This window comes from Lithobates pipiens, unplaced genomic scaffold, assembly GCF_037356315.1.
Source record: "Lithobates pipiens isolate NorthernLeopardFrog02 unplaced genomic scaffold, aLitPip1_a1.2 Scaffold_61, whole genome shotgun sequence".
NCBI classification, from domain to species: domain Eukaryota; kingdom Metazoa; phylum Chordata; class Amphibia; order Anura; family Ranidae; genus Lithobates; species Lithobates pipiens.
The window spans coordinates 1,147,917-1,167,608 of NW_027507883.1; the positions used below are offsets into that span (position 1 = coordinate 1,147,917).

At 46.0% G+C, this 19,692-nt stretch overlaps 2 pseudogenes; both read left to right on the forward strand.

Annotated features, from left to right (window-relative positions):
- Positions 1 to 748: 748 nt before the first annotated feature.
- LOC143958564 (5S ribosomal RNA) lies at positions 749 to 867 on the forward strand (annotated as a pseudogene).
- A 108-nt stretch (positions 868 to 975) lies between these two features.
- LOC143958491 (5S ribosomal RNA) lies at positions 976 to 1,093 on the forward strand (annotated as a pseudogene).
- The last annotated feature ends 18,599 nt before the right edge of the window (positions 1,094 to 19,692 follow it).

Genomic DNA, 19,692 nt, shown 5'->3' on the forward strand with positions numbered 1-19,692 from the left:
CCACTGACTACTGCTCCTATATGCGCATCCATTGACATTTGTGCGTCTAAAATAACCCCGAGACTCTTCGCTTTGGTCTTTGGGGAGATAGTCTGCCCAAAGACGGTTGGTGGAGACCAGGAGGTTTTGGTTTCAGGCTTATGATTTGGGTGTAAGATAAGAAGCTCTGTCTTTGATTCGTTCAGCTGGAGGGAGTTAGTGGTCATCCAGTCCTCTATTGATTTGAGGCAGTTTTCAAGTTGTTGTTGGTGATCTTTTTTTCCATTGATCCGGAAATAAAGTTGCGTGTCGTCAGCATAAGAGTGGAAGCAGAGATCTGAGCATCTGATGATTTGAAGGAGTGGGCGAATGTAAATGTTGAAGAGAACGGGTGACAAAGGAGAGCCTTGAGGGACTCCGCAGGTGACTGCCTGAGTTTTGGAGAGGAATTTTACTAGTTTCACTGTCTGTGACCGATTTCCTAGCAAGGACGCGAACCATTGGAGATCTATGTCTTGGACTCCGGCTACTTCTGTGAGGCAGACGAGTAGAGTATTGTGATCTACTGTATCAAACGCTGCACTTAGGTCTAGGGACATTCAGGGTGACATGGTTAGCACCTGGATGGGAAACCGCCAGGGAATACCAGGTGCCGTATTCTTTTTTTTAATATGTTGTTGGCGTCGATGACCTGTTTTATTTTTCTGCTTGTTTGCCGAGGTGACCATCTTGGCATTTGTCAAGAGGGTTGAGAGTGGCCAGAAAGATCGCCTACGACCAAATCAGCCTGAATTTGCCCGATCTCATCTGATTTTGGATGCTAAGCAGGGTCGGGCCTGTTTAGTACCTGGGTGGGATTCCGCATGGGAATTCCAGGTGCCGTAGGCTTTTTTTTAATACGTTGTTGGCGTCGACGACCTGTTTCATTTTGCTGGTTGTTTGCCAAGGTGAATATGTTGGCGTTTGTCAAGAGGGTTGAGAGTGGCCAGAAAGATCGCTTACTGTAAATCACCCTGAATGCGCCCGATCTCATCTGATCTCGGATGCTAAGCAGGGTCGAACCTGGTTAGTACCTGGATAGTACACCGCATGGGAATACCAGGAGCTGTAGGCTTTTTTTTAATATGCTAAGGCTATTAGAGCCACATCCTCGCCTCTATACGGAAACATTTTGTTTGGGCTGAGGGTGGGACGGACAGAATCGACATATTTGGTAGTTAACGAATATCTATCTTCTCAATAGACCGGTCACCTCCCACACAGCGGTCGTAACCACACTTTCATTAACACGATTACATAGTATACCACTGACTTTCATCGGTATAACCCACGCAGTATCTCCCTCCCTCCTATCAAGGGGTGAGAGACACCACCGATACACGAGACACTCCCCTTAACCCACCTCGTTCCCCCATCCCCATACCTGCGATTTTTTACTAGAACCCCCTCCAATAGGCTCTTGAGAGCCTTTTAGCGTTACCTCCAAAACCACAATTCTGCTCCTGAGTCAGACTCCCCTATTTGACACCTATCCTACCTAAGTAAATCTAGCTACTTGTATCAGCCATGCCACTCAAGCGTAATAGTGCCACCAAGCTGGCCACCAGTCTAACTGCAAAAATTATATCACTGAATGTCAAAGGCTTGAATACCCCGGAAAAACGCTCCCAAACCCTCCTTAAGATGCAGAAACACAAAGCCAATATCGTATTCCTTCAAGAAACTCACTTCCGCTCTAATGCCATTCCTAAACTGTTTAGTCGCCATTTCCCTATAGTATACCATGCTACAAACCCATTAGCCAAAACAAAAGGTGTGGCCATTCTGATACACAAAAATTGTCCATTCCAGTACACCGACATGCAATCCGATAAAGAAGGCAGGTTCCTCTTTCTAAAAGGCTCCTACGCAGGCCGAACCATTACCCTTGCAAACATACAGGGCCGGATTAACATAGGGGCTTGTGGAGCTGCAGCTCCAGGCCCCTCCCTCGATATAGGCCCATGCCAGTGGCTTATCAATATCGGTGTGCCTTCTTGAAAGAAGAGGAGCCCTCTGTGCACTGCACACATGGAGGAGACAAGTGTTAGTCACTGCAGCCAAGGCTTGTCTCTGCAGATGTCTGACTCCTGTCACAAGATCTTTTACACTTAGTGATGTCCAGTTCATGAACGAATCGTTCTTTTGAATCGATTCTTTTCAGTGAACTGGATGAATCGATTCATCTGAGTGAACTGATTCGTTTGAAACAGTTCACTATGCACTCAGTACACAGTAGAGCAGGCCTGGTAATATGATCCTAGAGTGAGAGACCTCGGCCCCTCCCTGCAACCAATCAGCTGACTCACAGCACAGTGACACTCAGGAACTGGATACAAACTTAAAACAAGAGTCAGGAGTACACAGTACACCGAGTTAAATAATCATACAAGTTACCGAGTTAAAGAATCATACAAGTTACCAAGTTAAAGAATCATACAAGTTACCGAGTTAAAGAATCATATCAGTTTTTAGAACCCAGTACACTGAAAGAACCACAAGTCACCACCAGTAAAACAATACCCTAAACCAATGAGGTAGCAGCAGTGATAAGGTGGTACGGACAGCCTAAGGCCCTTTCACACTCGTGCGACTTGTCCTGCGACTTGAGACTGCAAAGTCACATGACAAGTCATAACCCGTGATTTCCTACGAGTTTAGTTCATATCTGTGCGACTTAAAAGTAGTTTTTGTACTACTTTTGTCCGACTTTGATGCGACTTGTGGCAGAGACCTCAAGATTACACAGACATTGCTTCAAGTCATGGCAAAAATCATGGCAAAAGCACTTGACTTTCAAGTCGCACAAGTGTAAAAATAGCCTTAACGATTGAATTTTACTACCAGGGGTACTTCGCCCATGATAGTGGTAGTAAAATCTGATCATCATTACTGCGCATGGGCTGTAAAGGCTACGGGCAAATCTGATGGCTATCAATGTTAACTGTGAAGTTGTCCCATCAGAATGCAGTTCACATGCACAAAAACCCACTTTTCATTTAGGCTCCATTTCCACTTGTACAACTTGTCCTGCGACTTTGAACGCTATGAATTCCAATGAGTATTATTCATATCTGTGCAACTTCAAAGTAGTCCCTGCACTACTTTGGTCCCACTTTGATGCAACTTGAGATCCATAGACCTCCGGAATACACAGGCATTGCTTTAAAGTCGCATCAAAATTGCGGCAGAATTGTGCAACTTTCAGGCTGCGTTAGCCTAAAAAGCCTGAAAGTTGCACGATTCTGCCGCGACTTGAAGCAATGCCTGTGTATTCTGGAGGTTTAGGGACCTCGAGTCACATTAAAATGGGACCAAAGTAGTGCAGGGACTATTTTGAAGTTGCTGTGACTTGAAGTCGCACAGATATGAATGGTACTCATTGGAAATCGGGTACTTCTTGTCATGCAACTTTGCATTCCAAAGTCACAGGACAAGTTGCACAAGTGGAAACAGAGCCTAAATGAAAAGTGGGGTTTGTGTGCATGTGAACTGCATTCTGGGGCAACTTCACAGTTAACATTGCTATCCATCAAATTTGCGGAAACCTAGGCTCAGGGCCAGTTCACACTGCTGCATTGTGCAAAATCGCATGCAATTTGCACTGCAGTGCAAATCTCAGGCAATGCCCGTGCAATGCGATTTCAGCCATACAGATAGTATGGCTGAAATCGTATCACATCTGGACTAAACTCGCACAGGACCCTTTTTTTGGTCCGCACCAGAATCGTATCGCATTGGCACCCATGCAATCCGATTCATGTCCAAACTGACACTTTTGCAGTGCGACATGTGAGCTGAAATGGGGGTGTCATTAACATTGTATGACATTCCCCAGCAGTTTGCATATGTCATTGTAAACTGTCGTGCGAGTCGGGTGCGATGCAGGAACCCGTAGTGGAATCGCAGGGTTTCCGCATTGCACAAGTGTGAACCCAGCCTAACACAACTGTTTGTGTATCACCAAAATTCATGACACTGAGCTAATGTGACAATAGGCTTGTGCTCTGCACCAATCAACTAAATCAAAGTAAACGTCCCCAGGACCTGCCAACCTTCTGTGTGAATCACTCTTCTGATTTTAACCACTACAATACAGGGCACTTTCGCCCCCTTCCTTCCCAGCCCAATTTTCAGCTTTCATCGCTCTAGCGCTTTCAGTGACAATTGCGCGGTCATGCTACACTGTACCCAAATGAAATTTTTATCATTTTGTTCGCACAAATAGAGCTTTATTTTGGTGGTATTTATTCACGACACCGTTGTTTATTTTTTGTGATATAAGCGCAAAAAAGCGGAAATTTGGAAAAAAAACAATATTTTCTTTTTTCTATTTTAAAAGAAATCCAATAAAATCAAATTTTGTCATAAATTTAAGCCAAAATGTATTCTGCTACATGTTTTTGGTAAAAAAAATTCCGTTAAGTGTATAATAATTGGTTTGTGTGATCACGGACATATGTACGCAAATGATGTGCAGGTGATCACGTACATATGTGTGCACATAATCATTGGGACAAGTGATTTTAGTGGGACATATGTGGGGGACATGTTTTTATTATTAGGGACATGTGGGGACATGTATGTTTTGGGGACATGTGTGTTATGGGGACATATGTGGGGACTGTGTTTACACTGTGTGGTGTGTTGTGTGTTTACACTAGACTGAAGATCAGTGAGTAAAAAGCTGTAAAAAACAGCTCATACTCACTGATCATCAGCCGGCTGCAGCAATCTGCTCTCCTCTCCTCAGCGATGACTTCTGTGTGAGGAGAGGAGGAGCCGATTGCCTAGCAACCGGCTGTTTGTTTACATCACATGACGGCCGTGATTGGACACGGCCGTCATGTGATCAGGAGGGCCAATCACAGAGCCCTCCTGCCGATCTGAGATGCGCCGTGTCTCGGTGACACGGGCGCATCGGGATTGCGCCGCTGCGCGGGCACGCGCGCGCATGATCCCGCTCCTCCTGATGGACGTTCCTGAACGTCCTATCAGGAGTAGACGGCTCCCACCCGGCCGTATATGTGCATTGGCCGGGTGGGAAGTGGTTAATCATTTAATGTAGTTGAATCAGAGCTTCGGTTCACTTGCTTGTCAGTAGACTCAGCAAGTGAACCGAAGAATCGATTCATTGAATCGGTTCATTTCAGTGAGCAGTTCGAAATGAACCGATTCACTTTAAAGATCCGGACTTCCCATCACTAGTTACACTCACACAGATCCTCTGTGTTTGGGAGCTGTCTGGGGAAGGGGCGCTAATGTTGGCCTAACCAGCAGGAGCCCGGGAGGAAGGACATCTCCCATGCTGTTGACATAAGGTTAGTAAATTTGTTAGGGAGGTGTTGTGTAATTATTGTGCTAGGGGATACACTGCTGATTCCCCCCATGTCATGTGCTCTCTTGTACCCAGTTCCCACCATGTCATGTGCTGTGCAATGCAGTGCCCACTATGTAATGTGCAGTGCCCACCATGTCATGTGCACTGCCCACCTTGTCATGTGCAGTGCCCACCTTGTCATGCTGTGCCCACCGTGTCATGTGCATTGCAGTGCCCCCATGTAATGTGCTGTGCCCAGTATGTAATTTGCTGTGCATTGCAGTGCTCACAATGTAATGTGCAGTGCCCACCATGCCATGTGCTGTACATTGCAGTGCCCTCCATATAATGTGCTGTGCATTTCATTGCTCTTCATGTGATTTGCAGTGCCCACTATGTTGTGCTATGCCTTGCAGTACCCACTATGTCATGATGTGCCTTGCAGTGCCCACCATGTCATGTGCTGTTCCCACCATGTAATGTGCTGTGCCCGCCATGTCATGTGATGTACCATGCAGTGCCCGCCATGTCATGTACTGTGCCATGCAGGGCCTGCCATGTAATATGCAGTGCCCACCATGTCATGTGATGTGCCACCCAGTGCCCACCATGTCATGTGCAATGTCCACCATGTCATATGCTGTGCCATTCAGTGCCCACCATGTCATATGCTGCGCCTTGCACTGCCCACTATATAATTTGCCGTGTCCACCATGTCATGTGCTGTGCCATGCAGTGATCCCACCATGTAATGTGCTGTTCCATGCAGTGCCCACCACATCATGTGCAGTTCCCACCTTGTCATGTGCTGTTCTGTGCCCACCCTGCCATGTGTTGTGCTCAGAATGTAGTGTGTTGTGCCCACTGTGTAATGTGCTGTGCTGTTCAGCAGTGCCCACCATGTAATATGCCATTCCTAACATGTAATGTGCAGTTGCATTGCCCACCATGAAATGTGCTATGCCATGCAGTGCCCACCATGTAATGTGTTGTGCCCACCATGTAATGTGCTGTGCCGTGCAGTGCCCACAATGTAATGTAATGTGATGTGTCATGCAGTGCCCACCATGTTATGTACAGTGCCCACCATGTAAATTGCAGTGCAGTGCCCACTTGTAATGGGGAGTTCTCACTAAGTAATGTGCTCAGCTGTGTCCGCCATGCCATGTGCTGTGACCACCATATAAGGTCCTGTGCCCACCTTGTGCATGTGCTGTGTTGTGACCACCATGCAATGTGCTGTGTTGTGCAGGGCTCACCATGTCATGTGGTGTCATGCAGTGCCCACCTTGTCATGTGCTGTGCAGTGCCCACTATGCCATGTGCAGTACCCAACATATAATATGTTGTGCCCACCATATAATGCGCTGTGCAGTGCTCACTTTTAATGTGCAGTGCCCACCATGTAATGTGCTTAGCTGTGCCCGCCATGTCATGTGCTGTGCCCACCATATTAAGTCCTATGCCCACTTTGTGCATTATCTGTGTTGTGCAGTACCAACCATGTCAAGTGCTGTGCCAACCATGTCATGTGCTGTGCCTACCTTGTAATGTGCTGTATTGGGCAGTGCCAACCATGTAACGTGCTGTGCCCACTATGTAATTTGCTGTGCTTTGCCCACCATTAAATGTGCTGTATCCATGTATCCACCATGTAATGTGTTGTGCCAACCATGTAATGTACTGTGCTATTCCCCCCCCCCCCTGTGTAATGTACTATGCTGCCCCCCCACAGACCCACCCCTCACTAGGGATGAGCTTCGTGTTCGAGTCGAACATCGGCTGTTCACCCGTTAAGCAAATTCCGAACGGTGTGGGCCGTTCGCGCCAAATTCGTGCACCAAGCATGCACTGTGACCCCGCATGCTTGACCAATCACAGCGCCGGCAGCGAGGAGAGCCATGATTGGCCACAGGCAGGATGCCTTTGGCCAATCATAGCTCAGGCTGTGTAGTACATGCCCCACACTATATAAGGCCGCCAGCGCGGCGGCCTTGTGTAGTATGTTAGCGTCTGTAGGAGTTAGTGGGTGTTCTGTGTACCTTAAGCACAGTATACACCGATCGTTATCGGCCGATTTTGCGTTCTTGCCTTCTGTAGTGGCTGTTGTCTGCGTGCCCTGACCGCAGTATACACCATTATATCCACCTATATAGCTAGCTATATTTCTCTTTTTTAATAGCGCTTGCTATCAGTTGTAGGAGATTCTGTGTGCTGTCTGCGTGCTCTGAACCCAGTATACACCGCTATATCCACCCATATAACTAACTATCTTGCTCTTTTTAAATAGAGCTTGCAGTCAGTTGTAGGAGATTGTGTGTGCTGTCTGCGTGCTCTGAACCCAGCATACACCGCTATATCCACCTATGTAGCTAACTATCTTGCTCTTTTTAAATAGAGCTTGCAGTCAGTTGTAGGAGATTGTGCGTGCTGTCTGCGTGCTCTGAACCCAGCATACACCGCTATATCCACCTATGTAGCTAACTATCTTGCTCTTTTTAAATAGAGCTTGCAGTCAGTTGTAGGAGATTGTGCGTGCTGTCTGCGTGCTCTGAACCCAGCATACACCGCTATATCCACCTATGTAGCTAACTATCTTACTCTTTTTTAAATAGAGCTTGCAGTCAGTTGTAGGAGATTGTGCGTGCTCTGAACCCAGCATACACCGCTATATCCACCTATGTAGCTAACTATCTTGCTCTTTTTAAATAGAGCTTGCAGTCAGTTGTAGGAGATTGTGCGTGCTGTCTGCGTGCTCTGAACCCAGCACACACCGCTATATCCACCTATGTAGCTAACTACACAACAAGTAAAGGCGCAAAAATCACATAATAATATACTCAAAGAGGCTGTCTGTATAAAGTTATATAAGATGATAGTACATATGAGATCTTTTGGTTATCAAGTCCCAGGAAAGTGCCTTTCGTTCCTTGGATAGGAATTCAACATACAGGGCTGCCACCGCAGGGAGCTGAAACCAGGCTCCTACACTGTTACGGAGATATAAAAGAAGAAGAAGAAGGGGGCGCCTCTGGGTGTAGATTTTTTTTAAAGCAATTTATTCACAAGTCTAAAACAGAGAGATTTTGCACTCACATTTTCCATAAAATAAATGGGCATGTAGAATAAGAGGGGTCATCTGAAGAAGTGACGGACAAATCAGATGACCCCTCTTATTCTACATGTCCATTTATTTTATGGAAAATGTGAGTGCAAAATCTCTCTGTTTTAGACTTGTGAATAAATTGCTTTTAAAAAAATCTACACCCAGAGGCGCCCCCTTCTTCTTCTTTTATATCTCTGTAACAGTCTAGGAGCCTGGTTTCAGCTCCCTGCGGTGGCAGCCCTGTATGTTGAATTCCTATCCAAGGAACGAAATGCACTTTCCTGGGACTTGATTTTTGCGCCTTTACTTGTTGTGTACTATATATGTGGAACCGTTGTGCTGCATATCAAATAATATTACTACTGTTGTCTACGTATACACTTATACATATCATTTATTTATTTTTTGTTATGTTTTGGTGGTGGTGTTGTAGTTCTTGTTAATAATGGATATCATTTCAGCCATTACACACCATAGATACACCACACTTGATCAACTATATTCTCACCTATCACCTTTGGATTTTTCCATTGTAGTTAATCTCAATGGAAGAATCCGCCACACTCTTTGTGGAAAATTTAAACAACTAGAAAGGACCATCCACATGACCAGCTCACAATGGTGGGATAGGTTCTTTCTAGAAAAATACATAGAAACTAAGATCTCCCCTAGGGGATTACGAGTTAGGAAAAACCCTCCCCTCTTCCTAAATGATGGGGGAAAAAAAGAATGGGTAGGGGTGGCAGACTTTTGCACAATAAAGGTTTAACCCCCTGATTGCCCCTAGAGTTAACCCTTTCACCCCCTTTTGCCAGTGTCACTAAGCAATCGTTTTTTTGATCGCTGCATTAGTGTCACTGGTGCCGCTAAGTAGCTAGTTATTTTTTTAGGTTCACCGCCAGGTTTTTATATCGCTAGGTACCCCGATATTCTACCCAATAATGGTTTTAACCCCCTGATTGCCCCTAGTTAACCCTTTCACCAGCGATCACCGTATTGGGGGGGTAGGGGGCTACCCTGGACCTAACATTAACTGCCCTGACAGCTTTTACTGTCACAACTGACACTAAATGCAGTGATCAATAAATAAATGATCACTGCAATCAGTGACACTGTGACTGGGAGGGGGAGGGGGGGTTTGTGTGTCTATGTGTGCCTACATGTCAGTGTAGTGTTGGTGCACACTTACTTTCACTGTTCTCCTCGTAGTCCGGTCAATAAGACCGCCCCGAGGAGAATGACATCACTTCCTCCCTGCCTGTGTTTACTATACACAGCGGGGGAAGCTTCTCATTCGCCAGGAGCGATCGAGAGGGGATGGCCAGAAACCAACGGCCATCCCCTCCCGATCGGACCCCCCACCCGCTGGAAGGCAAGCACGTACATGTACGTGCTTTCATAGTTTCATAGTTATTTAGGTTGAAAAAAGACACCAGTCCATCCAGTTCAACCTGAGTGAGTGTCTACAATTGTCCCTATTCCTGTACATTGCACACTCACATTGGTCCCTACACTCAAGGAGCCCACAATCCAAGGTCCCTATGCATATACTAGGGCCAATTTTGAACAGAGGCCAATTAACCTACCTGCATGTCTTTGAATTGTGGGAGGAAACCGGAGTACCCAGAGGAAACCCACACAGGCACAGGGAGAACATGCAAACTCCAGGCAGGTAGTGTTGTGGTTGGGATTTGAACCAGTGACCCTTCTTACTGCTAGGTGAGAGTGCTAACCACTACACCACTGTGCTGCCCTTGTGCCTGTTGGTGCCACTGCACCGACGTACATTGCCATGCAGCTGTCCTTAAGTGGTTAAGGATGATAAAATAAATTGTCTAACATGCTATAGAAGCAGTGTCAGAGTTATGAGCTTTAATCATAACTCATTGCTTGGGTTCATCACTGAATTTTGTGGACCCAAAAATATTGCTTGACTGCGTTAGAAATGAAAAAGTATATAGCTCAATCAACTGCCTGAGTTATGAGCTTTAATCATAACTCATTGCTTGGGTTTACCCACTGAATTTTGTGGACCCAAAAATATTGCTGGATGGAGTTAGGAATAAGAAAGAGAGCAGGGATTTCAGTCTGATCCCTCTTGGGAAAGTCTACAGAGAGCCCCCGCTCTCTGAAAGTAAAGGGTGGCTGTTGGAAGACCATCTTACATTTCAATTGTAAGCTATAATTAAGCCTCTAGTCTGGTTGCTAGGTTGTTCTGAAGTAGAGGGCTGAGGGACTGGGTCAATCTCAGTTCGTGCTGGACTGGCGGAAGAGTGCTCATTCCTCTGAGAAGGCCGGGCTAGATCTGATTCAGTCTCTCTCTCTCTCTCTCTTCCAACTGCTTCTAGGGCAACATGGCAGGCAGTCCAAATGTTTGGTTATGGCCTATGAAGTGAATGGCAGATCCTATTCTAACTGTTTATCCTTTCTTCCTGGGAATTCGGTGTTTTGATCTTGGAATGGTTCTTAGCTTTTCTTAGTTAGAGTATGAGGGCACCATACTACAGCCAACAAACTTTGGCCAGGCCAAAATCAACGTGCCCTATTCTTGGTTCAGACTTTAGGGACTGGGTCAAGATGTCTTCTCCCCATAGGGGAAAAGGTATGACACATGCCATTCCCACACAAATAGGTTTAAACGTCCATAATTTAAACCATATGAAAGTTTTCAATGAAAACTATTCATTAATGTCCATGTATAGTGTAGCCAGTAGCAAGCAAAAACAGAGTAGGGTTCAGGCACAATGCACGTAGATATCACTTGCTGCCCATTTGCTAGAGCAGGATTTAGACAGGACCCCCTCCCAAGCCCACTGTAGCATTGTTTGTATATAATGCTGTTAACTACCCGTTTGCTGCTCATTAGTATGCCCACCTTGGAGCAGTGTAGAATGCATTGCCAGTGATTTCCCCTTGCGCATATGCTCTGTGGTCCCAACAGAGCACATTTCATAGGCAATGTAAATAGTAAATTGCTGCTCTACTAGAGCCGACCTTTGGTTTATATGAAATTCAAATGATGTGTTGTGCAATCAAGCCCACTGAAGCATTGTTTGTTTACAATGCCATTAATTCCCCATCCACTACACATTTATATGCCCAACTTGGAGCAGTGTAGAATGCATTGCAAATGATTTCACCTTGCGCATATGCTTTTTGTGGTCCTAACAAAGCAGCATTCATAAGCAATGCAGATAGTGATTGGCTGCTCTAGGGGAGCCAGTTATATGAAATGCAAATGATGTGTTTCACAATCAAGCCCACTGTAGCATTGGTTTTATACAATGCCATTAATTCGGCCTTTGCTGCTGATTCATACCCAGTCTGGCGCAGCATAGAATGTATTGCGACTGATTTCCCGTTTCAGGCTCCCTGTGGTCCCAACAGAGCAGTGTTCAGATGCAATGCACATAGATTTCTTGCTGCCCATTTGTTGCAGCTAGGCTTTCGACAGGACCCCCTCCCAAGCCCACGGTAGCATTGTTTGTATACAATGCCATTGATTTGCCCTTTGCTGCTGATTCATGCCCAGCCTGGCACAGCATAGAATGCATTGTGATTGATTTCCCATTGGTTTCCAGCTCTTTGTGGTCCCAACAGAGCAGTATTCAGACACAATGGACATCATTGATTTATTTTAATTTTTTTGTTAGGCTTTAGTGCGGTTATTAGTTAGCATTAGAACCATAATGTGAAAATTATGTATATTTTTTACTGCTGAATGCTTTATTTTTTTAGAAGCCAGGAAAGCATTTTATTGTTTTAAAATGCCTAGCTTGTCAATATTACAATTGAGTGCAGTGTGTTTTAAAGGTTGTTAATGCAATAATTGGGGCCTAAAGCCCCATATCATCCTCCTTGTGTTTTTTAATGTTACCAATATCTCGTTGCAGATGACTGGAATGAGCACAAGATGTATGTGTGAAATGCGTCCACATGACCATAGTTTGGTGTCTTTGGTGTTATCTTTGTGAAACAATATAAAAGGCAATCGGAAGTTCTGGATCTGCAGTAATTTCTTTCTTCCTTCTGGGCAATGGGATTCTAGGTGTTGGGGTGAAGCGATTTGATGTGCTGATGCAATTAGATGTGTTGGGGTGATGCGATGTGCTTTGGGCGATGCGATGTGCTGGGGGTGATTCGATGTTCGTGGGAGATGTGATTCGATGTGCTGGGGAGATGCAATTCGATGTGCTGAGGGTGATGCGATTCGATGTGCTGGGGGAGATGCGATCCTATGTGCTGGGAGCAATGTGGTGCGATGTGCTGGGGGCGATGCGATGTGCTGGGGCGATGCGATTTGATGTGATGTGCTGGGGCGATGCGATTCGATGTGTTGCGGGTGATGCAATGTACTTTGGGAAATGCGATGTGCTGGGGGTGATTCGATGTGCTGGGGAGATGTGATTCGATGTGCTGGGGGAGATGCAATTCGATGTGATGCCAAGTGCTGGGGGGCGATGCGATGTGCTGGGGTGATGCGATTCGATGTGATGTGCTGGGGGCGATTCGATGTTCTGGGGAGATGTGATGCGATTGGGCAATGGGATTTGAGGTGTTGGGGTGAAGCGATTCGATGTGCTGATGCGATTCGATGTGTTGGGGGTGATGCAATGTGCTTTGGGCGATGCAATGTGCTTTGGGCGATGCGTTGTGCTGGGGGTGATTCAATGTGCTGGGGGAGTTGCGATTCGATGTGCTGGGGGAGATGCGTTTCTTTGTGCTGGGGGAGATGCGATTCTATGTGCTGGGGGCAATGTGATGTAATATGCTGGGGCAATGTGATTTGATGTGATGTGCTGTGGGCGATGCGTTTCGATGTGTTGCGGGTGGTGCAATGTGCTTTGGGGAGAGTCGATGTTCTGGGGAGACGCGATGCGATGCGATTGGGCGATGGGATTCGATGTGTTGGGGTGAAGCGATTCGATGTGCTGATGCGATTCGATGTTTTGGGGGTGATGCAATGTGCTGGGGGCGAATCGATGTGCTGGGGTGATGCAATGTGCTGGGGGTTATGCGATTCGATGTTCTGGGGAGATGCAATTCGATGTGCTGGGGCGATGTGATGTGCTTGGGTGATGTGTTTCGATGCGATGTGGTGGGGCAAAGCGATTTGATGTGCTGATGTGATTCGATGTGTTGGGGGTGATGCAATGTGCTTTGGGCGATTTGATGCGCTGGGGCGATTCGATGTGCTGGGGAGATGCAATGTGCTGGGGGAGATGCGAATCGATTTGCTGGGGAGATGTGATGTGCTGGGGGCGATGAGATGTGCCGGGGCTATGCGATTCGATGTGCTGATGCAATTCGAAGTGTTGGGGGGTGATACAATGTGCTGGGGTGATGCGATTCAATGTTCTGGGTGAGATGCAATTCGATGTGCTGGGGCGATTCAATGCGATGTGCTTGGGTGTTGCGATTCGATGCGATTGGTGATGCGATTTGATGTGCTGGGGCGATTCGATGTGCTGGGAGATGCGATTCGATTTGCTGGGGCGATGCGATGTGCTGGGGCGATGCGATTCGATGTGATGATGCAATTCGAAGAGTTGGGGGTGATGCAATGTGCTGGGGTGATGTGATTCGATGTTCTGGGGGAGATGCGATTCGATGTGCTGGGGCGATTCAATGCGATGTGCTTGGGTGATGTGATTCGATGCGATGTTTTGGGGCGGCGCGATTCGATGTTCTGATGCGATTTGATGTGTTGGGGTGATGCAATGTGCTTTGGGCGATGCAATTTGCTGGGGGCGATTCAATGTGCTGGGGGAGATGCGATTCAATGTTGTGGGGAGATGCGATTCGATGTGCTTTGGGCATTTCGATGCGCTGGGGGTGATGCAATGTGCTGGGGGAGATGCAATGTGATGGGGGAGATGCGATTCGATTTGCTGGGGTGATGAGATGTGCTGGGGTGATGCGATTCGATGTACTGATACAATTCGAAGTGTTGGGGGTGATGCAATGTTCTGGGGGTGATGCGATTCGATGTTCTGGGGGAGATGCAATGCGATGTGCTTGGGTGTTGCGATTTGATGTTCTGGGAGAGATGCGATTTAATGTGCTGGGGCGATTCAATGCGATGTGCTTGGGTGATGCGATTTGATGCGATCTGTTGGGGGCGACGCGATTCGATGTTCTAATGCGATTTGATGTGCCGGGGTGATGCAATGTGCTTTGGGCGATGCGATGAGAAGTGTTGGGGGAGATGCGATTCGATGTGCTGGGGGCGTTGTGATGCAATGTGCTGGGGCGATGCGATTTTACGGGGAGGGGGGTGATGCGATGTGCTGGGGGAATATTTTCTTATTTTTAACCCGATTATCTATGTAACATAGAGAAAGTTGTTTGTGCAAATAGTTGTAAATAAGTTGTGTTTTTAAATACTCCCACCATCCCATCTAAGGCCCCATTCACACATGCGGACATTATGTGCGTATTTCATCCATCCGTTTGCGGATGAAGTACGGACATACATGCATTCCTATGGGATAGCGGGAGTCGGCGGATGAACATCCGCAAACACCCGATATCGTCCGCCTCCGCAATTGTCCGATTCTGCAGACGGAGGAAAATCCTATTTTTCTATCCGTCTGCAGAGCGGATCGGATGAACACGGACAGACGATCCCCCATAGAGGAGAGCGGAGAGCTGACAGGGCGGTCCATGCACAGTGTACTGGGACCGCCCTGTTATCCTCCGGCTCAGCGGGGACAACAGAGTGATCCCCGCTGAGCAAGCGGATCATCACGGGGCGGATCATTACTGATCCATCCCGTGTGAAAGGGGCCTAACACAAGCACAATTTTTCAAAATTAATATGCACAGTTTGAACTTCATAAAGTCGTCTTCAATACGTCTAGATGCATAAATGAATTGTGTTGCTGACATTATTATTTTTTTTATTATTTTTTTTTTATTTTTAACCACTTCAGCTCCGGACCAATAAACACCTTAAGGACCAGAGGTCTTTTTGCAATTTCGCACTGCGCTGCTTTAACTGGTAATTGCGCGGTCATGCAATATTGCACCCAAACAAAATTTGCGTCCTTTTCTTCCCACAAATAGAGCTTTCTTTTGATGGTATTTGATTGCCTCTGCGATTTTTTTTTTTTTGCGATATAAATGGAAAAAGAGCGAAAATTTTGAAAAAAAAAGATATTTTCTTCTTTTTGTTATAAGAAAAATCGAATAAACTAAATTTTAGTCATACATTGAGGGCAAAATTTTTTCAGCCACATGTCTTTAGTAAAAAAAATGTCAATAAGCGTATATTTTTTGGTTTGCGCAAAAGTTATAGCGTCTACAAACTAGAGTACATTTTCTGGAATTTACACAGCTTTTAATTTATGACTGCCTATCTCATTTCTTGAGGTGCTAAAATGGCAGGGCAGTACAAATCCCCCCCAAATGACCCCATTTTGGAAAGTAGACACCCCAAGGAAATTGCTGATGGGTATGTTGAGCCCATTGAATATTTTTTTTTTTTGTCCTAAGGGATTGAATAATGACAAAAAAAAAAAAATTTTTACAATAAGTTGTCACTAAATGATATATTGCTCACACATGCCATGGTTATATGTGGAATTGCACCCCAAAATATATTCCGCTACTTCTCCCGAGTATGGGGATACCACATGTGTGGGACTTTTTGGGAGTCTAGTCGCGCACGGCACCCCGAAAACCAATCACCACCTTCAGGATTTCTAAGGGTGCAAATTTTTGATTTAACTCCTCACTACCTATCACAGTTTCGAAGGCCATAAAATGCCAAAATAGCACAAAACCCCCCAAAATGACCCCATTTTGGAAAGTAGACACCCCAAGCTATTTACTGAGAGGCATGTTGAGTCCATGGAATATTTTATATTTTGCCACAAGTTGCGGGAATATTACAAACTTTTTTTTTTTTTGCACAAAGTTGTCACTAAATGATATATTGCTCACACATGCTATGGGCATATGTGAAATGACACCCCAAAATACATTCTGCTGCTTCTCCTGAGTACGGGGATACCACATGTGTGGGACTTTTTGGGAGTCTAGTCGCGCACGGCACCCCGAAAACCAAGCACTGCCTTCCGGATTTAAATATAAAATGCTACCAAAAAACCTGTTAGCGATGGCAGGGATCATGCCTGACTCTGCGATCGCTGCAGTTATGTGTTTAATGTTTTGTAAGTGACAGTGATCGATCGATACTGCACTTGGGTGGGCTGGGCAGAGGGGCAAAACGCAGGTGCTAGCAGGTATCTGGGCTGATCCCGCTAACAATGCGTTTTTTTGGAACCCTAAACTGCTGGGGACGCTAGTATAGATCTGATCAGATCAGATATTGATCTGTTCAGATTCTATAGCACTACGGGAGGTGTATGCTTTGCGTGTGGGTGTTAGCGGTACTGGCACTAAACTAGCGCTGCCTGGGGCGACGCAGACCCTGACCCTAAAACCTAATTGATATCACCCGCCGGGTGATCAGGGGGTTAAACCTTTATTGGGTAATAAATGGTGGGTGCCCTGATGCTATAAAAAACAAACTAACCAGAGTCACCCGTAACACTTATACGGTGATCAGTGGTGAAAGGGTTAACTAGGGGCAATCAGGGGGTTAAAATTTTTATTAGGTAGTATATGGGGGTCCCTGGCGCTATATAAAAACCTGACGGGGAACCTAAATAACTAACTGGCTAACCAGCGTCACCAGTGACACTTATACTGTGATCGCTGGTGAAAGGGGGTGAAAGGGTTAACTAGCAGCAATCAGGGGGTTAAAACCATTATTGGGTAGTATATCGGGGTACCTAGCGCTATAAAAACCTGGCGGTGAACCTAAAAAAATAACTAGCTACCTAGCGACACTAGCGACACTGATGCAGCGATCAGAAAAATTATCGCTTAGTGACACTGGCAAAAGGGGGTGAAAGGGTTAACTAGCGGCAATCAGGGGGTTAAAACCATTATTGGGTAGTATATCGGGGTACCTAGCGCTATAAAAACCTGGCGGTGAACCTAAAAAAATAACTAGCTACCTAGCGACTGTAGCGACACTAATGCAGCGATCAGAAAAACGATCGCTTAGTGACACTGGCAAAAGGGGTGAAAGGGTTAACTAGCGGAAATCAGGGGGTTAAAACCATTATTGGGTAGTATATCGGGGTACCTAGCGATATAAAAACCTGGCGGTGAACCTAAAAAAATAACTAGCTACCTAGCGACACTAGCGACACTGATGCAGCGATCAGAAAAATGATCGCTTAGTGACACTGGCAAAAGGGGGTGAAAGGGTTAACTAGCGGCAATCAGGGGGTTAAAACCATTATTGGGTAGTATATCGGGGTACCTAGCGCTATAAAAACCTGGCGGTGAACCTAAAAAAATAACTAGCTACCTAGCGACTGTAGCGACACTAATGCAGCGATCAGAAAAACGATCGCTTAGTGACACTGGCAAAAGGGGGTGAAAGGGTTAACTAGCGGCAATCAGGGGGTTAAAACCATTATTGGGTAGTATATCGGGGTACCTAGCGATATAAAAACCTGGCGGTGAACCTAAAAAAATAACTAGCTACCTAGCGACACATGCAGCGATCAGAAAAATGATCGCTTAGTGACACTGGCAAAAGGGGGTGAAAGGGTTAACTCTAGGGGCAATCAGGGGGTTAAATCTTTATTGGGGGGTGATAGGGGGCTACCCTGGACCTAACACTAACTGTCCTGACAGTTTTTACTGTCACAACTGACACTGAATGCATTGATCAGTAAAGAAATGATCAATGCAATCAGTGACACTGTGACTGGGGGGGGAGGGGGGGCGATCGGGGGGCGATCGGGGGGGGGGGATCGGGGGGGGGGGTTTGTGTGCCTGTGTGTACCTACATGTCAGTGTAGTGTTGGTGCACACTTACTATTAGTCTTCTCCTCGTAGTCCGGTCAAAAAGACCGCCCCGAGGAGAATGACATCACTTCCTCCTTCCTGTGTAAACAATACACAGAGGGAGGAAGCTTCTCATTGGCCAGGAGTGATCCAGAGGGGGTGGCCGAAAACCAACGGCCATCCCCTCATCACGGAGCGCTCCTGGAGCGAACCGGACCGTCGTATCCAACGGGAGGGGGTCCGATCTGACCCCCCACCCGCTGGAAGGCAGGCACGTACATCTACGTGATTGTGCCTGCCTGTGCCATTGTGTTGACGTACATTGGCAATACGGCGGTCCTGAAGTGGTTAAATGAAAAGCTGTACAGAAAAAAGTATCAGCTGAGTGTAGATATGTGTGTGTGTGTATATGTACAGAACACGATATATATATAGTGTGTGTGTGTGTTTCTTGAATAATATTTCTTGTACATGCAGTATATTTACTGGTTCCTGGAGGGAGGAGGGGTTTGCATAGATATGGGTGGCAACTTCCTCTAACACTGCCGTTGCCATGGAAACCTGACCTGAAACTTATTACACTGCTTGTGCAGCATTGAGCATGTGCGAGATCTGCAAGGCTGAAATCCAGGAAGAAATACGGTCTGGCTTCAGATGCCCACACTTAAGATGGCCACAGTCTGCTGCTAGTTTATAAACTTTCAAAATGCTGTAATGACCTAACAAAACAGACCTTAGTTTACAGACCAACTTTACTGAATACATTAAGCTTGTGTATTATAGGGGTATTTTTATTTAAAAAGTGTAATTTTGGCCTGAGCACCACTTTAACCACTTGCTTACTGGGCACTTAAACCCACCTCCTGCCCAGACCAATTTTCAGCTTTCAGCACTGATGCACTTTGAATGACAATTGCGCGGTCATACAACACCGTACCCAAATGGAATTTTTATCATTTTTTTCCCACAAATAGAGCTTTCTTTTGGTGGTATTTAATTACAGCTGGGAGTTTTATTTTTTGCTAAACAAACAAAAAAAGATGCAAAAAAATAAAAAAATCATGTTTAATAGTTTGTTATAAAATTTTGCAAACAGGTCATTTTTCTCCTTCATTGAAGTGCACTGATGAGGCGGCACTGGTGGGCACTGATAGGCATAGTTAAGGCGACACTAATAGGCACAGATAAAGTGGCACCGATAGGCACAGATAAAGTGGCACCGATAGGCACAGATAAGGCAGTACTGATGGGCACAGATAAGGCGGCACTGATGGGCAAAGATGGGCACAGATAAGATGGCACGGATGGGTGGCACTAATAGGTACCACTGATAGATGGGTCTGATGGACACTGATAGGTGGCACTGATAGGTGGC